Source organism: Mytilus edulis, chromosome 11, assembly GCF_963676685.1.
Source record: "Mytilus edulis chromosome 11, xbMytEdul2.2, whole genome shotgun sequence".
In the NCBI taxonomy this organism is placed as follows: domain Eukaryota; kingdom Metazoa; phylum Mollusca; class Bivalvia; order Mytilida; family Mytilidae; genus Mytilus; species Mytilus edulis.
The window spans coordinates 3817231-3829130 of record NC_092354.1 but is presented as its reverse complement, the minus strand read 5'-3'; the positions used below and the strand labels follow the sequence as shown (position 1 = coordinate 3829130).

At 33.9% G+C, this 11900-nt stretch overlaps 1 long non-coding RNA gene across 1 annotated transcript; it reads left to right on the top strand.

Annotated features, from left to right (window-relative positions):
• The first annotated feature begins 5948 nt into the window (after window positions 1-5948).
• LOC139493914 (uncharacterized) lies at window positions 5949-10631 on the top strand. Its single transcript, XR_011657098.1, has 3 exons — window positions 5949-6118; window positions 9802-9825; window positions 10544-10631. It is a non-coding gene; the product is annotated as an uncharacterized lncRNA (long non-coding RNA).
• The last annotated feature ends 1269 nt before the right edge of the window (window positions 10632-11900 follow it).

Here is an 11900-nt window from a genome sequence, read left to right as displayed (position 1 = left end):
ATATTGAAATTTTGGTGTAAACACGAAGTTCACAAAAGTTCAAAACAATGTGGCTATGTTTTCATGAGACCCGGGTAGCGTTTGTTATATGAATTAATTAGGAACTGAAATTGTCAACATTGTTTTTATTGCACACTTATTGTTTTTATCATGATTATTTGTGATCTTTTAACCTTTGACACGTTGTTTTCTTAGCGGTCAAGTAAAGTGTCGGCTTTTTGACTATATCTGGTTTATTTTCAACACTTATAATGTTATAAGTTAAATATTGACTATAGATCTATTGATAATTTTTCGTAAACAATATCTATTTTTCGCATATAAATTAATTGATTTAATTATTATTCTTTATTTCAAATCCACCAATATTAACAGTTCTATTGTTTACATGTACCGAATGCTAATTTACTACGTGACACGATAAGCTGTCAATCAAAACAAAAAATCTATAATCCGACTATCGGGGCATTGAAATCTCAACAGATCGATCAGTTTCCAGTCCCGTTAGTATAATAGTCCCAGTGACATGTAATTGATTCTGACACTTCGTGCTGCAATTTGTTAGAGAAACCTAAAAACTAATGTAACCCTCCTTTTCCTACTGATAAATTCTGAGTTTTCATCTATTAAATCTTATTTTTGTTCTGTAGTCTCTTCCTGTCCATTTCGACTAACAAATTTTAAAGTTAGAACTGATGCAGACTTAAGGAAACCAATGCAGCCTTCACGACTAACTTTAGAGTCCACAAGCCTGAAGCTCAATTTAAAATTTTTTTTAGTTGGATTCTGTTGTCTTATCAATGCTTATAGAGAAAAATTTTAAAAGTCTGAAAGCAATTTTAATTACCAGCCAATGCCGTAGCAGCAGCGGTTCTCCAAAACGGCTTGTCAGATTTACTTAGGGTTTCATAAAATGTTAGACTAACTTGTCTAGGGGAGCCATCAATCTTTCGTTTGTGCATTGGGGTTTATTAAGGGGCATTTTGGGGGGGGGGGGCATAAAGAAGGGAAGGGTTTACTATAGAACCCTATGGGATTTAATTTTTTTTTATTTTTAAATGACTATAACTTGAAAACTGTAAGTGATAGACACACATAGTCTTCAGAAATGATCACAGGACAATAAAATAAATCGAATGAAATAAAGGGTGAGTCCCTGGGGGTCACCCCCACCCCCTTCAATTTGAGAATGTGCTATTATCTTGTAAACGGTTGAGATCCCCACCCCTAAAACATATATTTTCTTGTATTGGACAGTAAAACACATCAAATGAAATAAAAGGGAAGTCCCTGGGGGTCATCCCCACCCCCTTCAATTTAAGAATGTGATATTAACTTGTAAACGGTCAAGATCCCCACCCCTAAACCATATATATTCTTGTATGGGACAATAAAACACATCAAATGAAATATAGGGGAAGCAGGGGTTAAAAAATCCACTAGCCCGACACCCGGGACTAGATCATTTACGCCTCGGGCAATTAAAATGTGTAATCCGATATGCCCGACGGACTAGTAACAAAAAATTCTTGACGTTTCCAAAATAGAAAGTGAAAAATCCCTTCATCACTATTCTATGTTAGCCAATTCGATTCAATTAAATCATCTGGGATTCCAAGAATTTGAACTGGTTTGTACAGGTCCTGTTGTACATATTTTAAAAATAGAACAAATAACTCTGGCATGTCTGGTGGCCTGGTATCATGTGTTGATTGCAATTCTCGTACTTTAAATATCGATTTCTCATACCATGGCTTGGGGTATTGTACATTGCTATTGATTGGTATTGACCTGTCTTGTTGCACAGCTCTTGAGCACGAAACCATGCAACAAAATATTTTTTGATATTTTAGTACAGGAACCCCAGGAACTTCGTCAGTTTTCAAAACGAAAAACGGTAGATGAAAGGAGTAACGAGGCTGATAATTCATCCCCCAAAAATGCTAAATACGACAGGGAAAAGTCGCGGAAAAAAATTAATAGTGTCCAGGACAGAAGGGCTGCCAAGTCTTTAGCGCGTGACTCACACATGTTCATGCTTATTTGGCGGCATTTTCCTTTGATCTATTGTTTTTTCTCTTTGATCTTTACAATTAAGGCCAAAAAATCACACATTCACTTCCTGAAAAGGTGGCAGAACTGGGACACAATGATTCCCATGGCAAGGTTGGCTGTTGCTGAGGAAAAAAACAGACAATGCTCTGTGAATATTGCCGTTAGTTGCCTCAAGCACGCAAATAAAAAGTCTGCTTTGAATGTGGGAACAACTAATATAAAAAAGAAGATGTGGTATGATTGCCAATGAGACAACTATCCACAAACGACCAAAATGACACAAACATTAACAACTATAGGTCACCGTACGGCCTTCAACAATGAGCAAAGCCCATACCGCACAGTCAGCTATAAAAGGCCCCGATAAGACAATGTAAAACAATTCAAACGAGAAAACTGACGGCCTCATTTATGTAAAAAAATGAACGAAAAACAAATATGTAACACATAAACAAACGACAACCACTGAATTACAGGCTCCTGAGTAAGTTAGGTTAAGCACCAAAAGAATAAATTACAGATCAACAAAAATTATTAAATACAGTGTATACTGTCTCCTTCAAAACAAAGGACACCCACTTTGTATTATGCAGCAAACTCTTGATTTTTAAGGCATACTATATATAGCTAGGGCTAGCAGGTCAGTTTTGATGGACTAGCAGTTCTTCCAACAGGGCTAGTAAAATCCTGCTGCCAATAAGTCCTAGGCTAGTTAGCTGTAACAACATTTTTAACCCCTGGGAAGTCCATGGGGGTCACCCCCACCCCCTCATGTTTGATAAATTGTAAACGGTCAATATCCCCACCCCTAAACCATATATATTCTTGTAAGGGACAATTAAACAAATTAAATGAAATATAGGTGAAGTCCGTGGGGGTCACCCCCACCCCCTCATGTTTGATAAATTGTAAACGATCAAAGGATCCCAACCCCTAAACCATATATATTCTTTTAGGGACAATAAAACAAATCAAATGAATATGTGACCATGGGAATGGCAAATTATGTGAACTTTGTTTGGGAGACGTTCGTAACAGCATCCTGTTACAATCACTTCTTGTTTCAATTAATTTTGTCGCGGAAATTAGCGACTAATGTAGCGTCAGTCAAAATGAGAAAAATAAAGAGACAAATACAAACCCAGGTCCTTAAAAATAAGATGACAAACAGGACGAAATATGTGCTCCAAAAAGATGAGCAATTCCAGATTCTACCAAGACACCAACCATGCCAACCCGTGCGATTTTATGAATATCATGTTAGGGAATGTGAATCTACGAAATACAGCAACAGTACACAGCGCTTCCAATAACAATCGATCAGACATAGTCTGAGAGATGACACTAAATATATTTGTAGGGGTGCCGTCGATTTTATATCCCGAGCTTATTTTAAAATCTAGAAAAACATGCCTCTTTTATAATGGTTGGGGGAGAGGCAGGACTGATGAATTACCTGATTACAACAAAACTATTTACGAAAAACAAATATGACAGACATGAACCAACGACAACCACTAAACTACCAGCTACTGACTTGGGACAGGCAAATTACAAATGTGGCCAGCAGGGTTAGAAATAAGTTGAAAAGGGCTTAACTCATCAGATCAATACAAAGCACACAAACTTTTAACACTTATATATATACATACCGGACTTGACAGCGTATTTACAAATCCCTCACAACAACAAAAACACATTGTACAGATTCGAGAGAATTCTCAGGTATTGACAGCTAGCTCAAAACCTATAACAACTAATAAAAAATCATATATCTAAGACATGGTGTGACATTCTTGTCCCGCGTGTGTCTTTGTCAAATGATTTACCTTCTCCTGGACTCTCTCTTGGTTTGTCTACCATTCATTGGTTAAGGCAGGGTTGCCCACCTAATCCTTACAGTGGCGGGTTGGATTTGGCCATTTTGACAATATCCAATACACAGAATAAACTCTGTCATGTCTGTATTGTATAAAGCAAATCATATGATGACCCCGCCGAATTTGTTGAAAATAGTTCGATGAGAATCTGTACAAATAATTCCCTGTATAACGTACAGTCAGGGGTACTACTTGTACAAGTACTTTTTATTTACTTGAAGAAGTAAAAAAAAATATACTTATATAAGTAAATTTGTAGGATACTTATACAAGTGAATTTTATTTATCTACATTTGTATATAGAAGACCTGGATCCTTCATACTTCGTACTTTGGATATAGATGCCTTATGTTATGAAGTTTCTGTCTGTCATATGTCCATTGTCCTTGACCTCATTTTCATGTGACTACTTGAAAAAAAAAATTAAGATTATTAGTATTCTTAATTTCTCTCTTATTATGAGTAGTTGGATAACTATATTTGGTATGTGCGTACCTTGCAGGGTCCTAGCGCCCGTCAGATAGTTTTCTATTTATGGATCAGTGAACATGCAAGGTTAAATTTGTATGGGTCGAGTTTATATGCATGTTTTTAACTTCTCTGTAACCTATGTACTTCATGGTTTTATGAGATTAAACTATCTATCATATCTCAAATACTGTAATTAATAGGTCTACTATATTTATGCCCTTGTTTGTCTGTGCATCCGTCTGTCCCTACATATGTCCGTGCGTCCCAAAGTTGGTATCAGTTCTCTAACTTTAGTTTGCCTCAACCAAATGTTATGAAACTTAAACACAATGCTTATTTCCACAAAGGACGGATCAAGTTTGAATTTTGGTGCTTCACTTAAACCGTTCTAGAGTTATGCCCCATTTACAAATGGTAAAGGTGCAGAATTTTTAGTTTCCGTTCTCTGACTTAAAACCAAATTTTGATAGTTATTTTTACCGTTCTTCAGTTATGTCCCTTTATAACTTTATATGATATGCAAACGGGGGCAACTTCTGTGTCCCATGGAAACATTCCCAATTTATTTGTATATGGAATCATTATAAGATGTACATGTCCAACTGGCAGCTGTCACCCGACGTTGACCTCATTTTCATGGTTCAGTCAGTCAAGGATATAACTCTATAGAGTTATTACAGAAAAATAACATACATTTGTTATTGTGGACTAAAAAATCAAAGAACTGTGATAACATATGTATGTTACATGTTTCAAAGGAACAATATACATCATTAGTTTTGTTAAAATGTATACAAGTTCTATTGATATTACTATTGTCTTTAGGTATACTCATGATCAACAATAGAAAGATATAACAGTTCATAGTTTTCCAATCATGCATAGTACACCTATGTTATTACAGAAAAAAGTTCATGTATGTCTGTAATAACTAAATGGTGTTATTACAGCTTCTCTTCATCACTCCAAATCATTTGCTCAGACATATACATGCTTAATTACAATGTATTGTAAGAAATAATGATCAGAGCATGTAATGAGGTTGAGTGAGTGCGCAAGCTTCCAGGTAATTCTCAAGTGTCTCATATAGTAAGTTACATGCCTTTGATAACTAAGCCTTGTTATAACAGCTAAGTTTATCCCTTAAAAGCCTCGTCTCATTGATTTACCATGGTTAATGGAAAATGTATTAATTTAATTCAAAAATTAGTTATCATGGCTATGCATTTAGTTTCTGTGCACAGTTTCAAGAGTTCCCTAGAGGCCACTAAAAATTAAAATATTTATGATTTATTTTACAAATAACAAACATATTTGCCTTTACTTTGCTGAACTATAGTAATCATTATTGTTTAGCCTTTAGGGGCCAGATCAAGTGTGCCTCTGGGTGCGGAATTTTCTCGCTGTGTTGATGACCCATTGTTGGTCTTTGGCTGTCTCTGCTCTCTGGTTGGGTTGTTGTCTCTTTGACACATTCCTTGTTTCCATTCTCTATTCTGTTTAATCTGTTAACATGTTTTAAATTTTAAAACTTTTTTTCAGATTCTGATTGACTGCATGGTGGCAGAAGGGGTATGAATATAAAGTGGCATTAAGGCTTTGCAGACAGACTTAACAATAACATGCTGAAGTTGCAATAACAGTTTGACGAAGACCCACATGTAATCCCATATTGACGGTTGTAGAACTCGTACCAACATATTTCACTTTGGGTATTTAATTGTACTGTAATAAGTAAGGGACTTTACGTTTCTTTAAAATCACATAATCTTCAGTTTGCATGCTCAGATTGAAAAAAGTATTGCTTACGAGCTTCACTGTTCGACTTTCTTTCTCGCCTTGTAAAAGTAGTTCAACAGGTTTTTTTCCATTGTTATGCATTGTACCTGTGCAATAATTTCACGACGCGAAACTATGAAATTTCGTATGAAGTGATTACTGTCAAGAATGAAAATTTTGTAATCTCTTTAAAACATATAACGTAAGGGTACCCAAATTGCACCGAGTACCCAAATTGCACCTATTTAGAAAAAATAGCAACGGATATCTTACAAGATTTTCTAGAGACTAAACAATTTGTATTTTTATGATTTGATACTATGCACGTCTTTCAACATAGGTAAACATATTTAGATATACTCAAAACGTTCACAGTATTTATCAACAGATGGACTGTTTACTGTAAAAGCAAAATGTACAAAAACGTCACCATGCGACGTCATCAAAACGTCATCTTTTTAAAATTAGCAAATACAATATATTGTAAGTATCCATTTCGTAAAATATGAAGAGTAAGCATGGACTAATATCCAATTGTTCAAAATATTTGAAGAAATTAAACAAAAGCTCGGTTATTAGACTTTTGACGATGTGAATTTAAGCATGGATGCTTAAACTGTCAAAATAGGTGCAATTTCGGTACCGTCACGTTATAATGTCATTCCAAAAACATTTCTGCCTCGAAAAACACAAAAACTGGCACAGAAACACTTCTATATGTACTGGAGTCTGGATGTGTAAACTTTTTATCAGGATCTGAACATCATAATATTCAGTATGCTAAAAATAAGTGTTATTAAAGCTCGGACGGTAAATAGCTTAACATATTATGTATAGTTTCATCACTCGATGCATAAAATTGAGAATGGAAATTGGAAATGTGTCAAAGAGACAACAACCCGACTATAGAACAGACAACAGCAGAGTCCGTCATAGGTATTTTTATCGTTCGGCTGCTGTCCTGTGCAATATCTCCGATTATATAAATCCTCTGGATCATAGTGGGTGCAATATTACCTATTAACATGATTAAGTTAGAAACACGACGATGATGTATGAGTGCCAATTGAGATATCTTTCCATTCAATACACAATCTAGTAAAGTAAGCAATCATAGGTTCGTTGCAGAAAAGTAAGCTATAAAGTGACCAAAAATTATTTGTGTAAAATAACATAAAAAAAACGGCCTTATTTTATATACAAAAATAGAAATTTTTATATCCAATGCATAAAAGAAATATAGTAGGTTTAGGTGTAAAGGTGCAATTTTCACAAAACATATCAAATTTCCCACGTTGTCGAACATAAACATGGATAACATCATTAATGATTTTATTAAGATTGACAAATGTTCGAGTACGAGTCCGTTAAAAATAAAAAGTAAATCTAATATCTCCATTTGAAAAAAATCTTAGCAAAGACGAAAACCATATGAAACAACAGTTGTTTTCCACTACCGTCAGAGCAAAGGGAACAGTTTGAAAGTGCCAAATACTGAAATATGTAAAAAATCAATACTTTTTTGTAAACACTGTCATGTATGTAAATACTTTATAATGGAAACCAAAACTTCTGAGGGATGTTTATATACAAAAATAAGGAGATGGGGTATGATTGCCAAATGGGACAACTATTCACTTAAGCACAAATAAAGTGGATGTAAGTAATGATAGGCAACTGTAATGCCTTCAACAATGAGAAAACCCCATACCGTATACTGTGGATTCATTTGTGGTATACCAATTTTCGTGGGTTTCGTGGGTCACAGCGAACCACGAATTTAAGAATTCAACGAAGAATAATCCCGAGAAATGTATATGAAGTCGGATGTTTATTTCCGGTTATGTTATGCAGTTCTAGTATAGTGTTGACTAGCGGTAAACATTGTAACATAACACGTGTTTTTTTATTGAGAGAAGATACAAGTATTTTGATTAAATCTATAATAAATATATCGAATGTCAGCGATAATTTACTTTTTAAAATTGATTAAAACTGTTCATGGGAAATAACTGCAAGTTGTTAATTACCGTGTCATAGGTTGGTTTACCAATAATTAAAAATCAATAGGATTAAGTACGGGGATATTGCCGTAGGTAATATTGTTTATGACAGGAACATTTATGTTCACACCTTATACTTATATCACTGTTTATTATATCGTGATTAGGGAAATGAGCTGTCAATCATAAAGTTTTGAATGCCTTATATAATTTAGACTAAAATTTATTAATTGTACAACAAACAAATAATTAGTTGTCTCTGTCGATTGTTGTAATCGAAGTTATCAATGAACACTTTAACCTAGAATGACCAAGTGAGGATTTTGACATTTCAAAACTTTTTCAATGAATTCCTTCTTTTTTGTTTTGTTTTATTATTGATCAAACCAAGGAGGTTATATGATCTCCTAAATCAAAAAGAAATCCACGAATTACGTATCTATTTTTTTTGTAATCAGCTATCCACGAATTTACGTATACCACGAAACGTCTTTTTTTCTCTATCCACGAAAATTGATACCCACGAAAATAAATGAATCCACAGTAGTCGGCTATTAATGGCCACGATTGATGAATTGATTATACGCTATTGTCTCTTAAAGACAAATATATAAACACATTTTGTCCTCGATTTAAATTACTTTTTAAACATAAAAGTATGTGCAATATATATTTTTAAACTCAAAAAGTTTAGTGACCCCATCAGATACTTGACAAACTCTTAGTCTTCGTCTTTTGTATGAACACAAAATTCATGGATCACACATTTCTCTTTTACTATCTATACGAAAGTTGCTGCACTCATGAATATTAGCATCGGCTGTAATCGACGGCTAACTTTACCATGTTTACACTTGTATGTTTGTCTGATGTGTAATTGTGTTTTTCACTGTGTTTCGTTGCTGTCTGGTTTCTGCATGTCATCATCAAACACGTGAATAGCTATATATCTGGTAAATAAACATTTTTTCTTCGCATAGAAAGAACTCTTCATTAATCTGAGCATGGAACGAATACTTTATGTCACGAACTATAAATGTGGATACAAAAAATGAAAAACTAAGCGAAATTGTTAATCCCGCATTGCACGACAAAATGTGTTGTATTTAAGTAAGTAGCACGTTTTCTTGGTTGATTGTAAACACGTAGTAGTCGATAATGCATTGTTGCTCATTTAGTGGATTTGTCAAAAAACCAGGTAACAATAAATTGCGTCACACGTAAATAAACAATTACACGTGCGAGAACATAAGTATGCTAATTCATGCATTTCCATATAAGGTAGTGTTCCTGACCTGAGTAATGATAACATCAAAATTTCTTTTTGACTTTTTTTTAAAGTCATGTGTGTTATGAAGGTAGATGTCACAGTTGTTACATGTATGTGGTAATTTATTTTTGCAATGTGTGTTAATGTTTATTTTTTTACATGATCCTGTTTGTGGTTCAGATTTGCTGTAACTTGACAGCCTCTTGTTCTTATTGTTGAAGGCCGTACTGTTGCCTATAATTGCTTACATCCACTTCATTTGAACTTAAGTGGAAAGTTGTCTAATTGGTAATCATATCTCCTTATTTTAATAAATATACAATGATTTCATTATCTTTTACAGGATACAATGGCAAGTTGGGATAAGGTAAGTTTTTCTTCTTAAAAGTCAGTGTCATGTGACCTATGTTATGTGACCTATGTTGTCTATAAACTGTACATAAAGATACAGGCGTGCAGTATTCTCAGGGGGAGAACAGGAGAAATCAAAATGACTACAGTGAACAAAATTTCAATATACAAAATTCCAGGAGACAAAAAAAAAAAAAAGAAACGTAAGATATTGTAGGACATTCACAACTCTTTAAGTCGAAGAGAATCTGACATCGCCATGGAAAAAAATGAAAAACAATCAAAATTCAACAGTCTACATTAGTCATTTCAGGGCCTTTTATAGCTGACTATGCCATATGGGCTTTGATCATTGTTGAAGGCTGTACGGTGATCTATAGTTGTTATTTTCTGTGTCATTTGGTCTATTTTATGTCTCATTGGCAATCATACCACATCTTCTTTTTATATTCAAAACATTACATAGAAAACTAAAGACCGAGCAACACAAACCTCAACAAAAACTTAGGCTGATCTCAAAACTGATGCATAATACAATCATGACAATTGTCTACAGACTTTTCTAAAAAAAATCTCTGAAATTATAGACAACAATTTCACTCCTTCTTGGTAATCACTGTATTTGGTATAAACTGTTGAAACTGTAAAAATGTAGCTTGTTAAATTCAATTATTACATTTATAATACATTTGTATGTTCTAGAAGAAAATGTAAAAGCTTTGTTTTGCTTACAGAAACTTCTTACAGCTGCATATGAGGGGAATATAAAAGAGGTAGAATTATGTATAAAGAACGGAGCTAGTTTGGAATGTAGAAAGGTAAGTGAAGTAAAATGTTTGACACATATAAAGTTATTTATTATATAGTACACACAATTTGAATCAGTCAAATGTTACTCCTGTTTATTTTCAGTGGTTGAATGTTAATTTTTAGTTATTGCAAATACCCTTGTCTCAAAATATAAAGAAACATCATTACGCAACCTGAATGTATATAGAACTCTTGTATTCAACAAAAACAGTGTGAAACATCATTACACAGCACCAAAATATACAGCTCCTGTATTCAACACCAATACCCAAGTAAAAAAGTGAAAAACCACTTTAAGTACATGAAGTAGAAGAAGAATGCCATGGCCAGACAAAAAGACAAACAACAGCCACAAACAAACATGAAATACTTCATTAACCAATGAATACCACTCCAGTTTGTATGTCAGAAAGTTTGCTGTCTGATACTTAATAACTGTATACAACTGAATTATTGTGATTTACGTCATTACACTGATGAATACCACTCCAGTTTGTATGTCAGAAAGTTTGCTGTCTGATACTTCCTTACTGTATATAACTGAAATATTGTGATTTACTTTATTACACTGATGAATACAACTCCAGTTTGTATGTCAAAGGGTTGCTGTCTGATACTTCCTTACTGTATACAACTGAAATATTGTGATTTACTTTATTACACTGATGAATACAACTCCAGTTTGTATGTCAAAGGGTTGCTGTCTGATACTTCCTTACTGTATATAACTGAAATATTGTGATTTACTTTATTACACTGATGAATACAACTCCAGTTTGTATGTCAAAGGGTTGCTGTCTGATACTTCCTTACTGTATACAACTGAAATATTGTGATTTACTTTATTACACTGATGAATACCACTCCAGTTTGTATGTCAAAGGGTTGCTGTCTGATACTTCCTTACTGTATACAACTGAAATATTGTGATTTACTTTATTACACTGATGAGTACCACTCCAGTTTGTATGTCAAAGGGTTGCTGTCTGATACTTCATAACTGTATATAACTGAAATATTGTGATTTACTTTATTACACTGATGAATACCACTCCAGTTTGTATGTCAAAGGGTTGCTGTCTGATACTTCCTTACTGTATATAACTGAAATATTGTGATTTACTTTATTACACTGATGAATACCACTCCAGTTTGTATGATAAAGGGTTGCTGTCTGATACTTTCTTACTGTATACAACTGAAATATTGTGATTTACTTTATTACACTGATGAATACCACTCCAGTTTGTATGATAAAGGGTTGCTGTCTGATACTTCCTA